The sequence below is a fragment of the Chrysemys picta genome, unplaced genomic scaffold, assembly GCF_011386835.1.
Source record: "Chrysemys picta bellii isolate R12L10 unplaced genomic scaffold, ASM1138683v2 scaf224, whole genome shotgun sequence".
NCBI lineage: Eukaryota > Metazoa > Chordata > Testudines > Emydidae > Chrysemys > Chrysemys picta.
The window spans coordinates 69388-95345 of record NW_027052931.1 but is presented as its reverse complement, the minus strand read 5'-3'; the positions used below and the strand labels follow the sequence as shown (position 1 = coordinate 95345).

At 46.6% G+C, this 25958-nt stretch overlaps 1 long non-coding RNA gene across 1 annotated transcript; it reads left to right on the top strand.

Annotated features, from left to right (window-relative positions):
- Positions 1–8819: 8819 nt before the first annotated feature.
- LOC135978356 (uncharacterized) lies at positions 8820–17017 on the top strand. The gene is made up of 2 exons (XR_010595767.1): positions 8820–9376; positions 11629–17017. It is a non-coding gene; the product is annotated as an uncharacterized LOC135978356 (long non-coding RNA).
- Positions 17018–25958: the final 8941 nt, after the last annotated feature.

Here is a 25958-nt window from a genome sequence, read left to right as displayed (position 1 = left end):
ACTACTTTGTGCCTAGCACAACAGGGCCCTATTCATTGACTGGCAACCTCCAGATGCTACCAGAATGTAAATAATAATACCTATATATCAATGATGGAAAGATACAGAAAGTCAGTCTGATTCTGCTAATCATTTAGTACCTGGGCATCCTGACCACTAATGCACGTGCAGAGGACACAGATTAGAGGAGATGGGCCTAGGGGATGCGGTCTCTTTGACATTCTCCCTTTTCATTCCCCCCCACACACCTCTCCCAGCCCCTCTATATAGGTACTGTCTCTCTGACTGAGCAAGTGGTGCACCACATGCAGTGCCCCTCTCACATTGTATTCATGGGGCTCCCTGGTGGAAATTAACAGTACAAGGTGCAGGACAATAGTGAATCAGACCCTTAGTGAACATGCTGGTAGCTTACAGAAGGAAATCCAATTACTCATCCAGAATAATGCTTTAACAAGCAACAGATTTGAGTCTCATTGGAAAACTGTTTGTTCCAGGGGCAGAGAATTGAATACTAAAATATTTCACTTTGAGAAAGTTTCTAACGCAAATGTTTCAGTGGCATAATGTGAGTGACATGGATCTCCGGGGTCAGATATATGCACGAAGGAAAACAAAAAAAGCTGAAGATAGTGTGCAGCAGTCAGCAGTACCGCCGACGAGAAGGACCCAGAACTTTGATTTCCATAAAGGTAAGTACCACAAGCTAGTGCAAGAGAAGCAAATGCCAGCTACTTTTCTCTAAATGTGACATTCACCAGTTTAGTAAGGATCCAGGTGTTTTGGGGGGTCCCAGGCCCAAGTTTTAGTCAGGGGTATATAGTACAAGTCATGGACAGGTCACTGGCTATGAATTTTTGTTTACTGCCTGGACTTGTTCATAACTTTCACTAAAATGTAGTGACTAAAATGTAGCCTTAATAATAGTTCACTGAAGGGTGGTGTGTAAGGTGTCCGCCAAGAGCCAGAAGCCGACAGGTTGTCAAAATCATTGTGAACTGTACGTACGGATAATATTTAAGGAGGTATGTATTTATACTGAAAATTATGTACTTAAGATCTTGGAGTTAAGGCAGGTCACCAGGAGGTGACATACCTTGGAGATGATCCTTTCAGGCCGGAGGTAACAGACACCTATCTCCCTGACTGGCCGTTTGAGTACTGTATGCCTCATAATGTATGACTATCTGCATACTGAGCCAGCTGCCAAATAAGAGACAGTGAAATCTACAGGATGGAACAAACAGAGGGAGGGAGGTACCCTCTTTATGAATAAAGACAAAGGACTGATCTGATCTATCATGGCGTGCAGAGTGACATACTAAATCCTTCACCGAGGAAGCAAGCTGATGGGATGCTTGTCTTGTGAAAGGAGGGTCATAGCCAGCCTGGTTGTAAAGTGCTACAAGGATTTTGGACGAGCAATACTTTACACGACATGAGAATATCTTGTTAATTAAGTCTAGGTTCTCAAATGCCTGTTATGATTTTATTTTATATGTGACCATTTGTTTCCAGTCCTTCTACTTGCTACAACTTGAGTCTCTCCACTATGTTTTGCCAAATAAACTTAGAATTGATTTCACTATATACACATCTAAGTGCTGTGTGTTGAGCAGAGGTGGAACTGGTAAGATGGGGTGTACTGTTTCTTAAAACATATTTAGGTTTTCCTCTTCGCTGCTGCTGCTGAAGGCAGAGACTCAGAACAATGTCCCAGCTCCCTTATCCTGAAATCAGATATAAATCAAGTGCAGTGTGCATTAGAGGCCTACAGTATGCTCCTGTGCATTCTTCTCTTTGTAACGGTTTTCTTCCTGAGGTGATGTGATAGGTCAGTACGTTGGTTCCAGGGTGTTGTAACCTGATGTAACTTGTGTGCCAGGAAAAGGTATAGGCTAGAGGAAGTTAGAATATTACAGCAATTACTAGAGGGCTCATCAGGGATGGGGGGGCCCATTGTCCTAAACATTGCACAAACATAGAGAGAGACAGCGCTGCCCAGAGATCTTACTATATAGACTAGAGTGACCGAGGAGGTGTTCTCCCCATTTTTCAGCTAGCCAGCTATGGAATGAATGCGTTATTTGTTCAAGGGTCACATGGGAAGCCTGTGGTAAAGCTGAAAATTGAACCCAGATTTTTTGAGTTCCCATTCAGGGACTTTACCTCAAGACCATCCATCTGTTCTAACTTATTTTGTTGGGTATGTAGCTATGAAAGGGTGATGCCTTCTGTTTGCTGTGTACTGCATCTTTCATTCTCTAAAATTTGTCTGTATGCAGAACTTGCCTCTATTTTGTTCTCCTGAATTTCTGCAGTCCGTACAGGAGAGACCTTACTTGTCTTCCTTCTTGTTGTTCTCCTGAATCTAAGTCATTCAGTGTCAGATTGTGGCAACCTTTAACACAGCTACATGCATAGTGGCACCAGGAGTAAGAATACTCCTCTCTCCCCTTGTATGGCACTCCCTGAATCTTGAGTCTAGACCTGTGGAGGCGCGGTCTAGAGTCTGTGTTGGTGGGTATTACCCTCCTCTTACCAGCAGGTAGGCAGGGACGGTCTATAGTATCTGCTTTGCTCCCCCAAATACCAGCCAGCAGAGCTAAGATGGTCCAAGGTGGGGAGAAATTAACATTGTCCTTCATAGCCCAAATAATCTTCATATATGAACCAAATCTCCTGAAATTCTGGATCCAAGTCCTTCTAAGTCAATGGAAAAACAGCGCAGTTTGCAGCAGCTCTAATGTACCTTAGGGCTTGGCTACACTTACATTTTATAGTGCTCTAACTTGCTGGCTCAGGGGGGTGAAATATCACCCCCTGCGCGCAGCAAGTCTGAGCGCTTTAAAGCGCTAGTGTGGACACGCTCTGGGTGCTAATCCCCTCATGGAGGTGGATTACTAGGATTAAACCAGATGGATTACCACGCTCGCACTTCAAAGCGCTGCTGCGGGAGCATTCCTGCAACAGCGCTTTCAAGTTTTCAGTGTAGCCAAGCCCTTAGATGCTTTGAGCAAGTCCGGCACAAAATTAACCAGGCTCACACTTTAGGGCTCAGTTTATCAATTCTATATAGCAGTGACTGGAAATCGTATGCTGTTTACTCCTCCCTTATGTCTGCTGGTAAAGACTGTAATAGGTCTGGGACAAAGACTCTACTGCCTCTTGTTTAATTGCCAAGGAGCAAGTTCTGACACTTTTGGATATTGAGTGCTAATCCCAATGTAGGCAAATAAAGCAACAATTTCAGATATATATATCAAGAAGGAATATCGGCCAGGTCATTCCCCTAATCACTTTGGACTGTCCCATGGGATACTTGCATTTCTTCAGAGAGAGGTAAATGGGATGCTCTTCACAATACCACGGAGTACTGAAATCTATGGGAGAGTTCCTATTAACATCAGTAAGGTGAGGATTTCAGTCAAGGTGCCTAGGACTTTAACAAGAGTTGTGGCTGCTCCTCTCAGCAACCTAATTCATCTACATCCATGTCAATAAGACAATAAACCAGGGGTTCTCAACCTTATTTCTGAGCCCTCCGACCCCGCCCCCCCGCCCAACACGCTATAAAAACTCTGTGGCCCATCTGTGCCATAGTAACTGGTTTTTTTGCGTATCAAAGCCAGGGCCAGCATTGGGGGTAACAGGCAAGGCAATTGCATGGGGACCTTGCAAACCTACATTGCTCAGGCTCCAGCCCCAGGTGGTGGGGCTTCAGCTTTCTGCCCTGGGCCCCTGCGACTCTTATGCTGTGGCCCTGCTCAGCTGTGTGCTAAAGGCCGGCCCGGAGTCCACCAGGTTCCCAGCTGCCCGGCACGGAGGGGTCTGAGCTGCCCTGCTGCCCGACTCAGAGGGCTCTGGCCAGGCTGCCTTGTTACCCGGCGCGGCAGGAGTCTGGGTCATGGGGCGGCCGCCCGGCCCTGCGAGGTCTGGGGCAGCCGCCTGGCCTGCATGGTGAGGATTGGGGCTGCCGCTGCCCTGCCACCCAGCCCCTGAACCCAGGGAACACATTGTGGGTCACATATGTGGCCCACAATGTGTAATCAGTTGAGAACCACTGCTCTAGCTTGTTATTATTTTAAATATCCACAGTCTCCACGGTAATTAGGAGCTCTGCTAGCAAAAGATGACCTGTGGTGTACTGAACAATCTATGTAGTTTTGAGGTCACCATATTGACACAAGCAGCTAAGAAGATAGCTATTAGCATATGATTAACAAGCTTCATGCCATGAATGCATCTCCATTATTTTACATGTAATGAGTTTACACATATACACATGCAGGTTTTGCTAAAGAAAACTCTTAATACATTTGTTGATGTAACTAGATGTGTTTCTTGTGGGTCGTAGTAATCTGGGGGAGGGGATGGGAAATAAAGGCTAATTTCATGCTGGATTAACTTCATTGATTTCCACAAAGTTACCCTAGGGATACATTTTACCCAACACATTTATTCAAAACTATGCAATAAACCTGTTCATTCACAGAAAACAGGGTTATGTGCAAGACAGAGATGGCAGATTTGGGTTCTAGGTGATGCAGTGGGAAGAAGACAACCCATGTTCCTAAAGAAAATCACATTGTGTTCAGATTACTGAATCATATTGTCAGTTTTCGGGCTTGGCTACACAGGGACACTCAGGAAAATTAATTCAAATTAACTAAAGGTGTGAATTGAAAGTAGATTCAATTGCATTTTACCCTGTGCCTCTCGTTTAGAATTAAACTGAATTAAGGCCACTTTATCTTAATTCACTTTGGAAGGGATTAGTTAATTTTGATTAACTTTCCTGAATATGCCCATGTTGACAAGCCTTTAGAAGTGGCTTCTATTAGTCTACACCAGGGGTTGGCAACCTTTCTGAAGTGGTGTGCCGAGTCTTTATTTATTCATTTTAATTTAAGGTTTTGTGTGCCGGTAATACATTTTAACATTTTTTAGAAGGTCTCTCTCTATAAATCTATATATTATATAACTAAACTACTGTTGTATGTAAAGTAAACAAGGTTCCGTTCACCTAGGCCAGCAGCGGGCTGAGGGGGGCCGGCACCCCAGGCCGGTGGCGGGCTGAGCGGCTCAGCCCGCTGCCGGTCTGGGGTTCCATCTGCTGGCTCCTGCCAGCCAGGGTCCTGGCTGCTGGCCCCGCTCAGTCCTCTGCCGGCCTGGGGTCCCGGCCCTACCCACATACAGTTCTGGCCCATTCTCTTCCTCTCTTCCTGCACTGAGCTGAGGGTGGGGGTGCACTGAGCACAGGGCTGGGGGTGAAGGAGCAGGCTGGGGGTTGGGGTGCAGGGTCTGGCCAGGAGCTAGAATGAGGGAGGGGGCTCAGGGTTGGGGCAGGAGGTTTGGGTGTGGAGCGTTTACCTGGGCAGCTCCCATTTGGTGCAAGGGGTACAGGTGGGAATGTGAGGGGGGGTGCAGGAGCTCCCATTTGGTGCTCAGGGTGGGGAGTGGGATGTGGAGAGTGTAAGAGTCAGGGCATGAGGTTTGGGGGGGCTGGGTATATGTGGAGGGTACAGGAGTCAGGGCATGGAGTGTGAGGGGGCTGGGTATGTGTGGGGGGGGTGCCAGAGTCAGGGCTGGGGTTGTGTGGGGTGCAGGGGGCTGGGGTGTGAGGGGGGTGCAGGGGTCAGAGCAGAAGGCTGGGGGGTAGGCTGGGATTGGGGGGGTGCTCCCAGCCCCCAGCCCTGAGAAGATCACAGCAGGGGGCTGGAGGGATATGCCCTGATTCCACCCCCCTCCTGCCTCTTCTCCGCCTTCTTCCTGGTCTGAGCAGTGAGGGCGCTGGGGCTTCTCTTCTCCCCTCCATCGCGAGGGCCATTGGAGGCAGGGAAGGAGAGGAGGCGGGGCACGACGCAGCACGCTCAGGGAAGAGGCGGGGGGAGGGAAGCTTGACTGCCGGCGGAGCCTGCCCTACAGCAGCAGCCGGCAGGACCAAGTTTGCTTCTGCCCCCGCCAGAGAGAGCAGTAGGCAGGGGGAGGAGAAGAGGGGGCTGGGCCGGGCAGGATTTTTAATGGCAATCTGCCATTAAAAATCTGCCATTTAATGGCATGCTGCCTACCGGGGTCCTGGCCATCGGCTCCACTCAGCCCGCTGCCGGGGCCAGCGGCGGCCGCACTCTGCCATTAAAAATCAGCTTGCATGCTGTCTTTGGCACGCGTGCCATAGGTTGCCAACCCCTGGTCTACACCTAGCTGGAGGCTATGCAAACAACACCTAGCTGGAGAGTGAGCAAACAGTGACTTCTCCCCCCTCCGCCCCAGTGATTCTAACTTCTGAATGAGAAGGACTCTGAATTGTATTTGATTTTTGGTGTTGCTGTGCCAATGCTTTCTTGATGCCATACGTGTCGCTGTCAGTTTACATAATTATAAACATTAAAACTAAATTAGACTGAACATATTTTCTGGAGCTAAAGATCATTGCTATCCCTCTGTCTTGGGAACATCTCCTAGGGGATTCTTCACTACAAGTTCTTGGGGGAACAAATATTATTTCTTCTTTGAGTGATTGCACATGTTTATTCCACTAGCTGTGAGCATGACTCATGTGCAGTTGTCAGAGAACTTCTTCACTGAGCGGTACCTGTCTGGGTGGCTCGATTGCCCTCTGCCGTTGTGTGCCACTGCATGCTGGCATAAGAAGATGGAGCCTCCCCCAAATCCCCTCAGTTCAGGGGTGGCTCTATGTTTTTTGCCACCCCAAGCATGGCAGTCACGCGGATTCGGCGGCGTTTCTGTGGGTGATCTGCCAGTGCCGCGCCTTCGGCGTGCCCTCTGCCGAATTGCCGCCGAAGCCGCGGGACTGGCGGACCTCCCGCAGGCACGCTGCCGAAGGCTGCCTGACTGCTGCCCTCACAGCAATCGGTAGGCCGCCCCCTGTGGCTTGCCGCCCCAGGCATGCACTTGCTGCGCTGGTGCCTGGAGCCGCCCCTGCCTCAGTTTCTTCTTGCCATGAGTGACTACTGTTGGAGTGCTCCCAGGCTTGCTATCACTATTTTTAGCCCACCAGCTATGCTTCTTTCATGGCAGAACATGGCTGCAGAGGCCTTGTGGTGGGAAGACTGATGCTTAACATCAAACACCAATCAATTCCCGTCACAGACCCTACTGCCCATGCTCCCCGCTTTGCGACGTTGTCAGTGGGCCCTTCTTAACTGATTCCAGACTGGGCAAGGCCTCTGTGCAGCCAACCAGCACTGTTGGGGTTTTCGAGACAATCCAAGCTGCAGCTGTGGTGCAGATCAAACAATGATACGTGTTGTCGAGGAGTGCCCGCTAGCCAAATTTAGAGGCGGGCTCCGAGAACTCCACTTGGCCATTAAGAATGCTATTTCTTGGCTCGGCGAATATGCAAATGTTAAATAAATAAGTCACAAGTTTATTTCCCTCACTCTTTCTGTATATAGTCTGTTTTGTCATTTAGTGGCTAGTAGTTAGTTAGATATAATGTACAGTTAGTGATAGGCTTCAGTTTTTAGGTCCTTTTTGGACCAAATTTGATTCATGGTACCTGGACTTGTGCTGGAGACATACCTCACTCTCTGGGGTTCAAGTCCTGCTGGTCATGTGCCAGGCCATTGTCAGCAGTGACCCACATCCCAACTGCCTAAAGTGTTTGGAGGCGCTCCATATCAGTGACAAGTGTCACACTTTTGTAGAGGGTTTAAGCCTTGCTTTAAAAGAGAGAGCAGTGAAACTTAAGTGTCTCCTTATCAGGGTGGCCCTTTGCCCTCCAGTGGAGCCATCAGGTTCAGAGAGTACTCTGAGTGTGACACCATCAGTACAGAGCACACCTCCCGAGAAAGGCAGACTCGAGATGCGAGTTCACTCTGATGGCAGAGGAGGGCAAACTCGTGGCAAGGACAGCTCTCCAGGACAGCTTGGATGTGGCAGACTCATTAGCATGATACATGGCATCTGCCATATCTATGAGGAGAGATCTGTGGCTGCAGTCGTCTTGTCCTTTGAGGGGGGGGTCTCCTTCTTTTTGGAAAACATGGACGATAGGCTGCATAGTCTAAAACATTCCAGGGCAACACTGAAGTTGCTTGGAATCTACATATCGGTGACAACTAGGAAGCAGTTCTGGCCCCAGCAGGCTCCCAGCTATCAGAACTTCATATCTCTGTCCCCCAAGAAAAAGAGGCAGGAATTACAGGAGGCAACCGCTGCACCATGCCTCTCCCCCACCCCCCATCATCTGCAACAGCAGGTTCTTCTGAACCAACAGCCCAGTCTAACCATGCATTTTGTTGGGTTTGTCAAGGACGGCATACCAATATTACAGACCAATTTGTTCCTACCCCTATCTTTGCCAAACATCTCTCCCACTTTTTTCATGCGTGGACTCAGGCTGTTGGCTTTTCTTCCACCCCATTGCTCTCCCCCGGGAGCTCCAAAGTCAGCGCCCACCAGTTTGGGATTTATCTTTCCTGCATGGACCTTTTCTCTTAACCCTCTTTTCCCCCCTTCATCCCTGCAGCATCTGCCTCAGCCTAGTTCTTGCGCTGCCGAGCGAAGGGGCCGGGAAGAAATGCCGAGCAGCTCACCGAGATGAGGGTGCAGCTGCCCCTGGTGCTGGAGCAGGCTGGGTAGAGGGAGGGAGGGTGGGGGAGATGCACCCAGCAGTTGGGATACACTGGGGGAAAGAGAATGAGGAGGGGAGCGGGCGCCCACACACACACACACACACACAAGCGGAGAGCAAGGACACACACCCACACACACACAGAGTTCCCGAAGCACACAACTGCACCCAGAGTCAGGCACCCCATGCCTGGTACCTGAGACAAAGTGACAGAGCGGGGGCACAGACACTGCATGAGAACCAGGCACCGGGGCTGAGAGTAGACAGGCCCCCGCCCACACTGACAGAGGGAGGGATGTGGATATATACACACACACACACCCCACCGAAAGACACAGACACACTGAGATTGTGACAGACTCACCTCAGGGACTGGCAGCCACACACAGAAAGAGGCTGATACACGCACCTGACGTCTGAGTGAGTCTCTCACACACAGACGGTGATCACACCCACAGATAGGGTGATCTTTCTGTAAGATTCTTACACACACAGCCAGGGTGATCTCACACACACACACCCTCTCCCTCTCTCTCACAGGGTGATCTCTCTCACTCTCACACACACTGTGATCGTTCACATCCCTCCAGTGACAGGGAGAATGCCAGGCTCTGCTCCGCGTGGAATCTGAGCTCAGCAGCAGCAAATCCGCCCTGGGTCTGGTCCTTTTCTCTCTCTCTCTTTCTTTTTCCATTTGGTCAAACGGCACCTACACAAGCCGTGAAAAAAATGCCTGCCCGTGAAGCGAGGAGAGGGCGCCGGGTCTGTAAATAAGAAGTGAGTACTGGCACAATAGCATGCGTTTCTAGATCAAAGTCTGTCTGAATGCTGCATGCTCCCTTGCTTTCCCAATGCCTCCTCGCAGGAGGGACTCAGGGCTGCTCAGTCCCTCTTCACCCCTTTCCTTCCTGTGCCTCCGTCCCAGATTTTGCACGCTCGGTTAAACACCCGCCTGGCTTTTGTTTCTAACACTTCTCCTTTGTCTAAGGTGGGTGTAGCTCCCCCTGACCGGGAGGGTCAGGCTGGGCTCCAGGCTCCCACCCGGACCATTTCGCCAGCCAAACCCCGCTCTGCAACGATGTCTTTTGCAAGCGCTTTAAATCCAGCACACCTTTGCGAGCTGGCTGCTGGGGAGAGGGGGAGAGGAAAGGGGCCAGGGCCCGTTCTGGCTGGAGCGTCCATGCTTTGCTCCTCTCGGGGGTGTGAAAACATCCTTGTCAACTGCATTATGGATGGGTGTCAGCAGGGGGCTGGGGAAGTTGATGGGAGGGATGCAGAGCATCACTGGGTGGATCAGTTTAGGGCGCCTCACAGCCGTCCTGTTCGCCTTTGTTAGCTGCATTCAGCGGGCTGCAGGGGGAGTGTAGCAGGAGAACTGGGGGGGCAGGTCTGCCCTTCTTCATGGTGCTAGGATGTGTGCGTGTCTGTCTGCAAATGTCGAAGCCAGGCAGAAAGAGGAGCAGTTTCCTAGTCTACAGCATGAGGCTTGGCGTAGCCTGAGGTGCCCCCAGTTTTGGGTTTGGACAGAGGGTCGTGATAATATAATAGGAAAAATTCCCACTGGCAAGCAGAGCTCTGACTGAAAGAAAACGTGATGGCTCTCCCCTCCCCCCCCCATCACAAATCGTGTCAATCCGAGGAGAGAGCACAGCTTGAAGGAGCAGTTATTAAATCAGGCGTCCTTCCCAAACTTAGCCTCACACATCGATTTTTGTCCAGGGGCATATCAATAGCTTCATACAGTGTTCCATGCCCACTACACTTGAAGGATATTTGCATGCTGATCTGGTGCTCCCAGTTAGTTAGAACCAGATTCTAGTTTTCTAGTAGCTGAACAGTAACTATTTCATAGCCGTGCACCGAGGCACGAGCGGAGCTTTTTCATTTGGGGCTGCCTTTTCATCCTCTAACCCGCCCCCCCCCCCCCCCGGGTTCAGGTCCAGTGTATTAATTTCCTAGGTCTGCCTTTCTTTTTGAAAGAGAGTTCCTGTAACCCTGTAGGTTAACCTCCAGTGGGTGTTCAAGAGAAGATCCTATCCCTGTGGAAAATGACACTCCCTTCCTCCTCTGGGGGCATTCCCAGCTTCCAGAGACCTGGGAGAGAGACTTTTGAATCTACATGTAGAAGTAGGCTTTCCTCACAACAGCTGAAAGTGGTGTTGCAGCCATTCAAAATATATTAATAATTTTAAATATTGTATTGTTGTTGCAATCTTCCCTCAGGGGATCTTTAAGTGTACGTGATGTGGATTATTCTTATATAATTACTAGTGTAGTTACTTGTAATCACATGCGTTATGGGGCTACTTGATAACACACGCAGGTGATCATTACTGCGCCAGTGGGTTTCTTGTAGCAGTAAACAATCAAATATCCTATAATAAGATGATTGACTTTTCCAACAGGCATGCGCATGTGTTCCTGGTATTTCCTAAAAGGGTTTAGCCAACACTTTCAAAGTGTTAGAATTAATAATGAATCATTTTTATAGTTACCTGTATGGGAATTTGAAAGTGAACTGCAAATATTCTAATGAGTGTCTGAATGCAGAGTTGAGGGTATGTAAGACTTAAGGAAAGAGTCCTGTTTTCCTGATAGTTTTTTAACGCTGACTAAAATGTAGTCTGAGAAGCATATTAGCAATGCCTAAGATTGTTCAAGATGTGAGGACGCTCTACAGAAAAATATCTTTTTATACTGATTCAAAGGAACAGAAGAAAATAGGGAAAATACTGCATGTTAGAACTACACTTGCAGAGTATTTATAGAGGACATATAGATAGTAAACAATGCAAGTGTGTGTATGCATGCATGTGTGTTCATATAAATAGCATATTATTAGTCCTAGCAGTAGCTGAAACCAGTCATTCTGTAGTAATAGAACATGGTGTACAAGTGAAATGCATTTATAACACAGCTATCTATGAACTCTATTTTGAATTAATAGGATCTCTGTAACCTCCTGGCAAGAAGGGTGTACACCTCTGTCCAACACTGTGGGCGTTAACATTCTTTTTCTGTTTTATTAGTGGCGGCACCTGACTTGCTGGATCCCAAATCTGCCACTCAGAACTCCAAACCACGGCTATTGTTTCCTACAAAACCCACAGTGCTCTCGTCACGAGAGGAATGTGATTCGGCTATTAATGTTATGAAATGGAAGACTGTCTCAACGATTTTTCTGCTGGTTGTTGTATATTTAATAATTGGAGCTACTGTCTTCAAAGCCCTGGAGCAGCCACGTGAAACTTCCCAAAGAGCCACCATTGTGATTCAGAAGCAGACGTTTGTATCTGAGCGTTCCTGTGTGAATGCATCGGAGCTCGATGAACTAATTCAGGTCATTCATGCAAAAAAGTAACTTGTTCCTATGTTTTAGAAGAATGAATTCTTCTATAGCAATGGTTCTGTAATAAATGGGACACCGCTGTATCAGCATTTGAGCTGCAAATGTAGCAAGAAGGCTAACTTAAGACAGAAAAGTTGGCAATAGCATTTTTAAATGAGGCTTCAGCTGAAAAGTCATTGCTAATTTTTGTTTATATTCAGTGTGCATTATAGACAACTTTTAAATTGAAGGCTCCTGTGCTAATTAAATGACTAATCATTAGCACTATGTACAATTTAATAGTTCACAAAGGAATGGGTGTATTGATTGAGCCTTACTTGCTTTGTCTATATTGGGAAAGCAGAGCATTGCCAACCATTACCTTAAGAAAGTTCAGATTTATCATTACTTTAGCAAACAATTCTCTCTTCTAGCTGGACGTTTATTTCCACAGTTTTTTGTTTTAAATACAGCAAAATAATATTAGCTAGCTATTTCCATTATAAATCTTGTTTTGTTTTTTAATTTCAACATCGAAAGGCTAAATCCTCAGCTGATAGAAATCAGCATCACTCTGTTGAAGTCAGCTTATACCACCTGATGATCTGGCTCATCATATTCTCAGGTGTTTCAAATGGCACCGTGAACTCAGGGGTTGTACCTTATGACTGGAGAATTGCAAATGTAATACTTCTATTTTAGAAAGGGGAAAAAATGTGATTTGGGAAAGTACAGGCCTTTTAGTTTGGCCTCAATTGTATGCAAGCTCTTAGAACAAATTTTGAAAGTAGTTAAAGACATAGAGGTAAAAAAGGCAATTGGGATAAAATACATGTTTTTACAAAAAGGAGATCGCTGAGAAGATAACTGATTTTCTAGACAAAGGAAATGCATTAGATGTAATCTACCTGGATTTCAGTAAGGCATTTGATTCAATTCCACAGGAGAAATGATTAGTTAAATTGGAGAAGATGGGGATTAATACAAGAACGAAAGGTGGGTAAGGAGTCGGGTAAAAGGAGACTACAACTGGTCATATTGAAAAGTGAACTGTCAGGCTGGAGGAGGTTACTAGTTGAGTTCCTCAGGAATCATTCTTGGAACCAATCTTATTTAACATTTTCATTAATGACCTTTGCACAAAAAGTGGGAATGAGCTAGTAAAATTTGTGGAGGACACAAAATTGGGATGTATTGCCAATACAGAGAGGACTGGAATGTCATACAAGAAAATTTGGATGACTTTGAAAATTGGAGTAATAGGAATGAGATGAAATGTAGTGGTATAAAGTGCAAGGTCATGCACTTAGGGACTAACAGCTAGAATTTTTGTTATAAACTGGGGACGTATCAGTTGGAAGCAACAGAAGAGGAGAAAGACAGGGATGACTATGTGCTGTCAATATGATGCATCTGTAAAAAAGGCTAATGCAATTCTAGGCTGCATCAGGCGAGGTATTTCCAGTAGAGTTAGGGAAGTGTTAGTACTGTTATACAAGGCACTGATGAGACCACATCTGGAATACTGTGTGCAGTTTTGGTCTCCCATGTTTAAGAAAGATGAAATCAAACTGGAACAGGTGCAGAGAAGAGTTACTAGGATGACCAGAGGCCTAGTCTGAGAAGCATATTAGCATTTATATATATAACTAACATATTAACCAATTGTGGTGGGTTGGTTTTTTTGGTAGCACGGGAGAATCTGTCTCTCTTGTGGGATTTGCAGAATCTAAGTTTTTTGCAGCTGGGAGTGGGATAAATATAAAAGAAACAATGCAGGAGCAGGTGGGAGTAGATATTGGAGGCAGGATGGGAGTGGGATTAAAAAAATAGTCCCATGTAGGGCTTTACATCAGATGAGTGAAGTTTTGGAACATCTTTCCAAGGGGAGTAGTGGGGGACAAAAATCCTAACTTGTTTTAAGACTGAGCTTGCTAAATGCACGGAGGAGATGGTATGATGCAATTGCCTACAATGGCATATGGCCCATCCGCAATGGCTATTAGCAAATATCTCCAATAGCACTAGATGGGGAGGGCTATGAGTTACTAGAGAGAATTCTTTCCCAGGTGTCTAGCTCAGGGGGGACAAACTTTTTTTTGGCCTGAGGGCCACATCAGGGTTCAAAATTGTATGGAGGGCTGGGTAGGGGAGGCGGTGCCTCCCCAAATAGCCTGGCCCCTGCCCCTATCCACCCCCTCTGACTTCCCGCCCCCTGACTGGCCCCCTCAGAATAGCCGACCATCCACCCCCCCTGCTCCTTGTCCCCTGACTGCCCACTCTAGTGACCCCCCCACCTTAACTGCCCCCCCCAGGACTCCGTCCCCTGACAGGTCCCCCAGGACTCCCACGCCCTATCCAACTGCTCCCTGTCCCCTGACTGCCCCGACCCATATGCATACCCCTGCGGTGTGACTGCCTACGGCAAATGGCAGGGTGGGGGGCAGTCAGAGAACAGGGGGCATTGGATGGGGTGGAGACTCAAGGGGAGGGCGGTCAGGGGAGGGGGAGCGGGGGAAGTGCCGGGGCTCGCCTACCTGGCCGGGAGCTCGGGTGCACCGGACAGGACGGTCTTGTGGGCTGGATGTGGCCCGCAGGCTGTAGTTTGCCCACCCCTGGTAGAGATCAACCTCCCTGAGCCACCCGCTGCAGCCCTGGCTTCAGCTGCATGTGTAAGCGGGGCCCATAGCAGGCCGCCTGTGCTCACAGGGAGTGTGCTGTGCTGGCCCCAGCCTGCACAGGTCACTGGCCAGTAGGAATAGATTTGCGGCAGACACTCCATAGCAAGTGCCAGCAGGTCACTGTTTCTCAAGCCCTCTTGTGCACACTCCTCTTTGGAAAACTGTCTGTTTGTGTGCAGGTCTTTGTTTAGCATCTTCTGACTCCTGTTGCACTGTTTTTTCTTGTGACTGCTGTCAACTGTTGTAAGAAAACTTCTTTCTTTGTAGCAAATGGCAAGCAATTTGGTCTGCTGGTAGGATGTTATCTCTTTTTCTGGTGCCACCTTGGATGACTTGGCTCCATGTCTAATTGGCAGCCGGTATCAAGTGGAGTGCCCCAAGTGTCGGTCCTGGGGCCGGTTTTGTTCGATATCTTCATTAATGATCTGGAGGATGGCGTGGACTGCACTCTCAGCAAGTTTGCAGATGACACTAAACTGGGAGGAGTGGTAGATACGGTGGAGGGTAGGGATAGGATACAGAGGGACCTAGACCAATTAGAGGATTGGGCCAAAAGAAACCTGATGAGGTTCAACACGGACAAGTGCAGAGTTCTGCACTAGGATGGAAGAATCCCATGCGCTGCTACAGACTAGGGACCGAATGGCTAGGCAGCAGTTCTGCAGAAAAGGACCTAGGGGTTACAGTGGATGAGAAGCTGGATATGAGTCAACAGTGTGCCCTTGTTGCCAAGAAGGCTAACGGCATTTTGGGCTGTGTAAGTAGGGGCATTGCCAGCAGATCGAGGGACGTGATCATTCCCCTCTATTGGACAATGGTGAGGCTTCAACTGGAGTACTGTGTCCAGTTTTGGGCCCCACACTACAAGGAGGATTTGGAAAAATTGGAAAGAGTCCAGCGGAGGGCAACAAAAATGATTAGGGGGCTGGAGCACATGACTTATGAGGAGAGGCTGAGGGAACTGGGATTGTTTAGTCTGCAGAAGAGAAGAATGAGGGGGGATTTGATAGCTGCTTTCAACTACCTGAAAGGGGGTTCCAAAGAGGATGGATCTAGACTGTTCTCTGTGGTAACAGATGACAGAACAAGGAGTAATGGTCTCAAGTTGCAGTGGGGGAGGTTTAGGTTGGATAGTAGGAAAAACTTTTTCACTAGGAGGTGGTGAAGCACTGGAATGGGTTACTTAGGGAGGTGGTGGAATCCCCTTCCTTAGAGGTTTTTAAGATCAGGCTTGACAAAGCCCTGGCTGGGATGATTTAGTTGGGAATTGGTCCTGCTTTGAGTTGGACTAAATGACCTCCTGAGGTCCCTTCCAACCCTGATATTCTATGATTCTATGACTTGTCCAAAGTCTTTACAAGTTTGTATGATTCAGGTTCAGTGATGTACACTTTGTATGAAGGAAAAAAGCTGATCTAAAATGAGCTGGGTTGCGGAAGAGTGGTAAAAGGCCTTTCCACGAGGGCCCTTCAGAAGATTCAAGAGCTTGAAAGTCAACTAGACAAGCTTAAAAAAGAACAACAGAAAAGACAGTTTCAGCTTGAATCGCTGGCGGCAGCTTTGCAAAAGCAGAAGCAGAAGGTCATAGTCTTAATGCACCATGTAACTTTTAATACAATTTTGTTCTGCTCATATCCATTCAGAGTGCTGCTGCAAAGATTCCCCTGCCTGTCACTTTGACCATGTCACCTCTCTCGGCGCCCCTCCATTCTCTGTTGCAACAAACAAGCTGCTTGTCTTCACTTCCTAGCTCCTTCATGGCCTACCCCAACCTAGGCATCCTTTTTTTCATTCACTATTGAAATGTCAACTCCCGCCTCTGACTGGCCCATAACACATACATTTTGTTAAATTTTTAAACACTCACCTTTGTGTTTTCTCCCATGCTGTCAACTTGTGCTTGGGAAGAGCCCCCCATAACCATCTGCAAAGTCACCTCATCTTCTCTCAAAGTCCTCCTTACAACTCTCCTTTGCTGTGATGCCTACAAAAAACTTGACAACAGTTAAGCTGTGGTCTCAGTACGCAAGCTGCCTATCCTAGTGACCAATGGTGTCTCATTGTTTCCTTGTACTCTCCCCTTTTTCTTTGTCTTGTACTTAAATTGTAAGCTCTTTGGAGTAGGGACCGTCTTTTTGTTCTATTTGTACAGCGCCTAACACAGTGGGGTACTGGTCCATGACGAGGGCTCCTAGGTGTTACGGTAATAGCAAACAGTCACTTATACAATGCGTCTAGAATGCTGTGCAAACGTTAATCTTATGAGGCACAGTGGAAAAAGTATTTTTTTTTAAATACCTTTATGTAAATTGTTTTGATAAATTGATTGTACAGGGTGCTTTGTAAAACAAATTATTTCTACAAATGGACATCTGTGAACACTATATAAAAATATAATTTTTGTAAACATACCGAAATTGTCATGTTGATAATTTGCACCCAGTTTCTCATATCAGAAACTCATTGGTATTTTGTGAACGATTAGCTTAACTTTTTTTGTACCCAACAACAGGCTCATTCAGAATTTACACCAACTTCTCTATCTGAGCGTGGTGGTTTTAAAATATTGGAGTACCTTCTGTTGTAATGGCTTATTAAAAATTGCTGCTTTTATTTTCATGGATTCTTAGGCCAGAAGGGACCACTGTGATCATCCGTTCTGATCTTTTATATAACACAAGTCACAGAACCTCCCAGAAATCATTCCTAGAGCAGATCTTTTAGAGAAATCTTGACTTAAACATTTAAAAATATTATGGACAACAGTAAGAATCCCCCACTTATGCATCATCAGCATAGTTTGAACCCCAAACCTTCATCATTGTAGCACAGCCTGCTATCGCTTGAGCTAAAAGGACATAACTCTTAGGTACAGAGCTTCCAATTTAATCAGGGCTTTAGTCACAAAAAAGCCATAACACCTAGGTTGATAGCTGATAAGATTAATATCTGCATAACATCATTGCTGCCATCAAAAAATTGACATTCCGGTAAAATGTAGACTACTCACTAACAGTTTTTGTGCTAATACTCACCCTGTGAGCGGTGATTGACACCTGTGTAAAGTAGTGAAGGGAAATGACACTAGCCCACTATCCAGGCCTTGCTGTGTATTCAGTCTTAAACTGTCACTAGCCTCTTGCAATGGTAGTACATTTTTGGGACCATTCTAAGTCCAATATCTCATAAACTGTCAGGGATAGGAATGTATGCCGTATACTTTGCAAAGGCTGGGGATATCAAATCTGTTTTCCAATGCTACATAACGCAACACAGATCATGAGAGAGAGGATCTTGAAATTGCATTATTCTGATTACTATCTTGCATCCCTCCTTCAAATCAGACATGGCTGTTCCAGCTGCTATCTTGAGGAAACGCAACTTGAGCATTGATCTCTTACTCTAGTCATTCTGGAAATACTGGTTGCTAACATGGACAGATTTGAAGGGAGAGGAGCAAAATGATGATCAGAGTCATATGGCTTTTAAGTTTAGCTCTTCTGATGATGTGCAAGGGCTGTAAGCGCTTTACTGGTCAGGATAGGTGCTTTTTATAGCCAATAAACTCTTCCAAGAACAGGTGTGGGGCCACTGATTAGAGAAATCGTTTTAATATTAATACCTAGGTGGAAATTAAATGACTTGTGGTGATTATGTATTTTGATTTTAAATGTTACACAGGGAAGCCTTGCGATACGGATATTGGTAGAATAGCAATATAGCTTTGCGTGTAACTAAAATTTTCAGTGCTGTCAGGGCTTTGAAAAGTAGTGAATAAAAATATTCAAATACCGCTTTTTTATAAAGCAAAAATTGTTTATTTTGGTAAGTGCTCTCCACGCTTCACTCTGAATAAAGATGTGTATTCCCAGGCTTGATCAAAATCTTTATATATATATATATATATATATAATTATAATTGACTAATTAAATTCGGTTGAAAATGGAAAAAAATGAAGGAGCAACACTAAAAAGAGAAAACCAGAGCTTGATGGAATTGTGTGATAATCTTGAGAAAACAAAGCATAAAATTTCATGTGACCTTCAAGTAAAAGAATCACAAGTTAATTATCAAGCGGGACAACTAACTTCAAGCAAGAAACAAATTGAAAGACTAGAACAAGAACTTAAAAGGTGAGACCAAACTGTTCTGCTTTAACTGAAGTGTGGCTGTTATCCCATTTAAGTATTATTTTGCTTAGACATGTAAATGACTGTCAAATTACTGTCTTTGTCCACTTTATCTTACTTTAAATGTACTCCATATTTAAATAGACGTTTGAGTTTGTGGCCAAAATTTTCAAACCTGGGTGCCTAAAACAAGGTTCCTGAGTCCCACATTGTTATACTTATAAGAAGCACAAGGGATCGTTATAGGGAAGAAGGCAGCACGCCGCATTTATTGAGACTACAACAGTTAGCATATGCTTTTCAATCTCTCTCACCGGGGCCGGCTCTGGCTTTCTGGCTGCCCCAAGCAAAAAACAAAAACAAAAAAAACCTGCGGCACAGCCAGAGCCAGGGTACAGGGGGACTCCTGCCCTTGCTAGCAGGGGCAGGGGGAGGGGGCGGGGGGGGAGAGAGAGAAGGGGGGTGGCCAGGGCTTCAGCGGGGCGCTGCCACACGGCCCCTCCCGCCATGCCCCCTGCTGGGAGGCTCCGCACCGCTCCGGTCGGCTGGGAGGGAAGGACGCGGACTGCCCTGCTGGGCTTGCTGCAGGGCGCTCCCGTCCTCTGCGCCGCCGCCCCCTACACAGCGGCCGGAACGGAACAAACAAACAAACAAAAAAGCAGCCGTGCCGCCCTACGATTGGGCCGAATGCCGCCTCCTACTAGCTGCCGCCCCAAGCACCAGCTTGCTCGACTAGTGCCTGGAGCCGGCCCTGTCTCTCACACACACACATACTGTGCACACAGTCCTGCCAGTTGATGTTTATAGTTATCAGTCCAGAGTCTGGATCAATCTAGTGGCCAGCCAGATTGGTCGCAGAGGGGAGCAGGGCTCTGTCGGTTGCGATCCAATGCTCCGGGAGTGTGGCAAGACGAACCCCCAAAGTCTTATGGCCAAGCACCCTGTTCTTATAGTCCTTTTTCTTTGTTGAAGTCTATGGATTTTGCTGTGTCACTTTGTGACCGGGTTACTTCTTAATTGGTGTATCTTTTGATGTAAACATTCCAATACACCTCCAAGAGAGTCATCCTGTCCTGGTTCCGATTTAAACAGTTGTCCTTAGGGGTGCCAGCCTTCACCTCAGGGTTGTCAATTTGCCCTTCCTCAATCATGGATACGTGTTGATGGTTCTTTGGCATCAACAAATCTTGATAAGTGTCTTCGTTCCTCCCTTCTTGACCATCTGCTTAACAATGGCCTTCCCACCAGGGCCGGCTCTAGGCACCAGCAAAACAAGCTGGTGCTTGGGGTGGCACATTTTTAGGGGCAGCATGGCCGGCGCCAGAATGCCGCCCCTAAAAAGGTGCCCCGGTTGCCCTAGCTCACCTCCGCTCCCGTTGCCATGGCGTGCGAAACAGCTGATTCGCGCGCCGCTACTTGCCCTTCCTCCCAGGCTCTCAAACCTGGGAGGGAGGGGAAGCAGCGGCGCGCGAATCAGCTGTTTTGCACGCCGCGGCGGCCCGGGATCTCCCCCTCCCTCCCAGGCTCTCAAACCTGGGAGGAAGGGGGAGATCCCAAGCGGCCATTTCGCACGCCGCTCCTCCCCCTCCCTCCCAGGCTTGGGCGCCTGGGAGGGAGGGGGAGAAGCGGCGCCCGCGCTTCTGCAGCGACCTGGAAGTTGTCCTTACCTCACTTTTATATGCCAGCGTGTTTCTTCACAGCGACACCTGTTCCTGTTCCCTGCTACATATTACATGACCTCTGTCATAGTGAGCTGGGTGCTATATTCTGGAAGGACCTTACCTCCTCCTTTTAACTCTGTAGATACTCTGTGTGTTCTGGTGAGGAGAAAGAAATCCCTCCCTGGAGCAATGGATGAACAAGAGGTATCTGGCCCTGACCAGGAGGGGGACAACAAGGAGGGATACAGCAAGGCGGGTGACAGCCAGGGGCTATTTCATACCTAGCCATGACACGCACCAATATGTTTCCTCCTTGGGTGAAGGGAGATTATGGTAGGTGAAAGTGATTATCGCCTTAAATAAACGATTGAAAACGATTTTTACTGGGAAGGTTCTAACTGCATCAATAGCAGAGGCCGAGAACGGAAGCAAGTAAACACACATGAGTTGGCACTCCATCAGTTGGTGTCTTGCGGTACTTTGAGCTACAGACAGAGCAGCCTGTTAATTTTTACACACAAAGCTTTCTGGTTTGTGGGCACAATTTCACAGAACTTTTTTTCAGTGAGTAGTATGTAAGACTTGCCCAAACATTATGTTGAAGATACGCTTTGGCCAGCCCACCGTGATATGGCACATCCCCGTGCCACTTTTCCAGGACCTCTGAGGGGGATCATTGCAGAAAACAGCATGACTGCATACTTCCATGGGCAGACTAAGACCTCTTAAACAGCTCTTTCTTTGTCACTTTGGGCTCATCAAGGAGCATGACTTCCTGAAATAAGTGCAGTTGTCTTGATGAAATACTATCCTTTTTCTATATCAGAATGAACCCCCTCCCCTCCCCAAGGCATTGGGTTAAGAAATCCTGATCTACTCTTCATGTAAGGTCTAGCACTCATTATGCCTTAGTAATTTGGAGGCAATCCACATAGTTATGCTGTACAGGGTGGGAAAATCTGAGTAGCTGCGACAGTTATGTCAGGGAAGGCTGCCTCCCTTCCTTTCCACCTAACAGTTCTGTGTTTATCGCTAACCTTGATAGTGGGGCTCTCCTCAAGATTCTCCCTAACACCTCCACAGCTGTCTGGTCACTGTCAGAGCCAAGAGGAAGCGCACAGAGAAGGACATGCTCTGTGAGGTTATGCAGGTCTAAAAGTGAAATGCAAGGGCAATGAGGCAGGGGTGTGAACAGCTGCTGAAGGGGTAGAGGGAGGACAAAAATCAAAAATAAATGCTGCTGCTGCTGACCCAGCTGCTCAAATGAATTGTTGATCAATTATTGATTAAGAATCTCACTGCATTAGTTCACCCACTGCATTAGTTCACCCACTCCAAAGCACGGATAAATATGGGGTGTTGGCAGGGATATAGACACCTCATCCCCTTGTGTCAGTTCCTGGTGTTTTCTACTCCCATGGACAACTTGTCAGGGAACAAAGAACTTTGATTACACGTACAGTCATCTGTGATGCACTGACATCCAGGCTGCGTGTTGTACTTGTACCTAGTCAAATTATATAGCTAGTAAAGTCAATTATAAGTTATCTTTTTTTTTTTTTGTATGTCTAGCATGCCGTGGTGGTAATAGACTCATAGACTCATAGACTTTAAGGTCAGAAGGGACCATTATGATCATCTGGTCTGACCCCCTGCACGCTGCAGGCCATAAAACCGTCCCCGCCCCTTCCCTGGACTCTGCTGCTGAAGTCCCCAATCCTGTTATTAGTGACCTCAATCGGCAGAGACCCTCCTGCTAGAGATCCCTGCCCCATGCTGCGGAGGAAGGCGAAAAACCTCCAGCGGCTCAGCCAATCTGCCCTGGAGGAAAATTCCTTCCCGACCCCAAATATGGCGATCAGTAAGACCCCGAGCATATAGGCAAGAGTCTCCATTCTGACCCCTTTTAGCCATTATGCTATTTACCTACCATTGCTTGGTTTTCCTTGACAGCTATGTTTTACCATTAAACCATTCCCTCCATAAACTTATCTAACTTAATCTTAAAGCCAGACAAATCCCTCGCCCCCACCGTTTCCCTCGGAAGGCCGTTCCAATATTTCACCCCTCTAACGGTCAGAAACCTTCGTCTAATTTCAAGCCTGAACTTCCCCACGGCCAGTTTATATCCATTCGTTCTCGTGTCCACGTTAGTACTTAGCTGGAATAATTCATCTCCCTCCCTTGTATTAATCCCTCTAATATATTTAAAGATAGCAATCATATCCCCCCTCAGCCTTCGCTTTGTCAGACTAAACAACCCAAGCTCCTCTAGTCTCCTTTCATACGACAGGTTTTCCATTCCTCTGATCATCCTAGTGGCCCTTCTCTGCACCCGTTCCAGTTTAAGTTCATCTTTTTTAAACATGGGAGACCAAAACTGCACACAGTACTCCAAATGAGGTCTCACCAGCGCCTTGTACAACGGAAGCAGGACCTCCTTATCCCTACTAGATATACCTCGCCTAATGCATCCCAAGACAGCATTGGCTTTTTTCACCGCCACGTCACACTGTCGACTCATAGTCATCCTGCGGTCCACAAGGACCCCTAGGTCCTTCTCCTCTTCCGTTACTTCTAACCAATGCGTCCCCATCTTGTAACTAAAATTGTTATTGGTCATCCCCAAATGCATCACCTTACACTTTTCACTATTAAATTTCATCCTGTTTCTGACACTCCAATTCACAAGCTCATTCAAGTCTCCCTGCAGGATATCCCTATCCTCTTCCGAATTTACAACGCCTCCCACCTTCGTATCATCCGCAAACTTTACCAGCCTACTCCTGCAATCGGTTCCGAGGTCAGTTATAAATAGATTAAATAAAATGGGTCCCAAAACCGAACCTTGGGGAACTCCACTGGTAACCTCCCTCCAACCTGACAGTTCACCCTTCAATACGACCCGCTGCATTCTCCCCATTAACCAATTCCTAATCCATCTCTGGATTTTAATATCGATCCCCATGTTTTTCAGTTTAACCAATAGTTCCTCATGGGGTACAGTATCAAACGCTTTACTGAAATCCAGGTATATTAGGTCCACCGCATTTCCCTTATCTAATAAATCCGTTACTTTCTCAAAGAAGGAGATCAGATTCGTTTGGCACGATCTGCCCTTCGTAAAACCATGTTGTAAATTATCGCAATTGCCACTACCCTCCAGGTCCTCAACTAGTTTCTCCTTCAAAATTTTCTCTAACACCTTGCACACTACAGATGTTAAACTAACAGGCCTGTAGTTACCCGGATCACTTTTTTTCCCTTTTTTGAAAATAGGAACCACATTAGCTATTCTCCAGTCTAACGGGACCACCCCCGAGTTTACAGATTCATTAAATATTATCGCTAACGGGCCTGCTATTTCCCGCGCCAATTCCTTCAATATTCTCGGATGAAGATCGTCCGGTCCTCCCGACTTAGCCCCATTAAGGCGTTCAAGTTTTGTTTCTACCTCGGTTACGGTAATACCCCATCCCGAACGCCCCTCTGTAATGGTGCTAGTATCCCTAATCCCTTCATTGGCCTCATTAAACACCGACGCAAAATATTCATTGAGATATTGCGCCATGCCTAGATTGTCTTTAATCTCCTCTCCGGCAATAGTCTTCAGCGGTCCCACTTCTTCTTTCTTTGCTTTCTTCCTGTTTATGTGACTGTAAAACCTCTTACTATTGCTTTTAATTCCCCTCGCTAGGTCCAACTCTACACGGCCTTTGGCCTTTCTCACTCTATCTCTACATTCTCTGACTTCACTTTGGTACATTTCCTTACTGATCCCTCCCCTCTTCCACTCTTTGTACGCTTTCTGTTTTTTCCTAATCGCCCCTTTGAGTCGGTCGCTCATCCAGCTCGGTCTAAATAACGTACATACTTGAAAGTTGGTGCAACTTTATTGTGACTTTTTGGTATTGCGGTGCTAGAAAGTAATATAACCAGAAAGGCTTCCATACCTCTTAAAAAAAAAGGAAAAAAAAAGTCAATGCATGTATATTACAGAAGTGCTAGCCTTTATTGAGTCTAGAAATACACCACCTGTACTATGCTGATTGAAATAACTGTCAATTAGTCCAGTCATTTTCCATACTTCAATAACAAATTCCTTAAAAGTAATGTATATCACAGAAAACACACCTGTTCTATTAATAGTTTCATAGAAACAGGATTAGGCCATTACCTACTGTCGAAGTAAGCTTTTAAGGCTTCCTTTAACTGAACTGTGTTAGCAATGCAACTGTTAGCTAGTCTATTTTAGATCCAGCCCGTCCACCTCATTCATCCACCCTGGCAATAGGGTCTCTCAGATAGTGCTGCATGCGGTACATTGCATAAGAACTGAGAATGTTTTACTTGTTGATATGGAGCTTTGGCATGAGACCCCTCCACCTATCCTGTTGTCTTCCAACTCTGCCCACTTCACATTCCTTCTTCAGCTGCACAGGTGAGAGTCAAATCTTTCCTTGTTTCTGTCTAGCTTGCTAGTATATGATTTCTTAAGCCAGAGAATTAAAGGTAGGCAGTTTCCATAAACTATGATTGGCACAGAAATGTCATTAATTCCAGTTGGATGGAGTGGGGAGTCTGCTTTCAATATGTCAAAAAGCACAGTGTTTCTAAAGCCGTGGTTGTCCTGAATTTCTCTGAACCAGCCAGTGTTTGTCAGTAACGTGTCCCTTCTGACCTACCAAAGCCTGCATAAATTTTGAAGGTACCTTTTTTTTAATATGCTCAGAAGCTGGGAAGGGGGAGCACAGAATGGGGATGCTTTTTTGTCTTGCATACCTCAGTGATGAGTGTCCTTACCATTGATCTTTTTTTGTAACACCAAATTGATTACCCCACTAATTGATAGCAAACTGGTGGTGTAAGATTCCATAGGGCAATCACCACTTGTTTCCCCACTGTAAGGGCAGCTCTCGCCTTGCTGTTTCTGTGCTGGGGGAGTGGGGTGAGCTGAGCATGCAACTCTAGGAATGAACTTCTGCCTCTAAAAGTTCTAGAACCACTGATTGTCCCACCACTCATTAGACAGGCTCAAAACTCCCACTCCACCAAATGTGGTTGTTCCATGAATAGCCTCTGCATTTATTTTCCAGTTAGACTCAGTTGAGTCTTTGAATGCTGAGTCTTTGGGAATGTAACACTAGAATGCCTATCCAGAGTGCAGCATGTTTTTGCCAATACAATTCAATGCTATGCTCCAAGAGTGGTGAGGAAATTGAGGCAGGGAATTGCGTATAGGGTTTTATTATTTTTTTGTCCAGATCTGTATACTTATTGTGCTTTCCAACAGAGAGTGGTTTTTGGGAACCCTTGTAAAGTCTGTGTGTCTGTGTTCAACTACTACATATCATTGAAGAGGTGAACTGTGTACCCAGAGTGCCCACAATGTTGAAGCTTTGGGAAAAGGGTGTGTTTCAGTCTGCGGGGTCAGTGCTGGCCTGGGTGCTTGAGACAGCTAGGTCGTCTGGTCCTATTTCTGGGAAGTGGAATTAGGAGCCTCTGCCCTGGAAGTGTACCAGAGAAGCCAAGGGAAAAGGCAGTTGCTGCAGCCTATT